Source organism: Scyliorhinus canicula, chromosome 13, assembly GCF_902713615.1.
Source record: "Scyliorhinus canicula chromosome 13, sScyCan1.1, whole genome shotgun sequence".
In the NCBI taxonomy this organism is placed as follows: Eukaryota; Metazoa; Chordata; class Chondrichthyes; order Carcharhiniformes; family Scyliorhinidae; genus Scyliorhinus; species Scyliorhinus canicula.
The window spans coordinates 19,769,479-19,769,895 of NC_052158.1; the positions used below are offsets into that span (position 1 = coordinate 19,769,479).

Here is a 417-nt window from a genome sequence, read left to right on the forward strand (position 1 = left end):
ACTGACCAACCTGGCTTTAGTAAGCATTGAAAAAGAATTTCTCACAGCTGATGTAAAAAGTGAAGTAGTTCAGGTGTTTTGTGACAGGAGGTATCATTTGGGGGAAAGAACTTAATAAATTTGATTGATTTATATTAAAATCGAATAAAGCGTTTATTTCATGTTTAATCTGTGTTTATATATTCAAAATGTTTTCCTTTCTCATAATATTTCTCAGTATATTAGGCCTTATACTTGAGTCTTTGGGGCATACAATCAAGATTTGCCCCGGGCATCACCAGACCTCTGCACGCCACTGCCCAGGACGAGGCTAGCCCATTGCACTTCGGGTGTGTTGACGCCTGCGATGTCCCCAAATGCGGGATACTCGACTGCAAAATTTGTGGTAGTGGGGGACTGCGTTCGCGCTCTCCCCTG

The 417-nt window shown here is 42.2% G+C and overlaps 1 pseudogene; it reads left to right on the top strand.

The window, feature by feature from the left end:
• The first annotated feature begins 230 nt into the window (after positions 1-230).
• Positions 231-417, top strand: LOC119976846 (annotated as a pseudogene).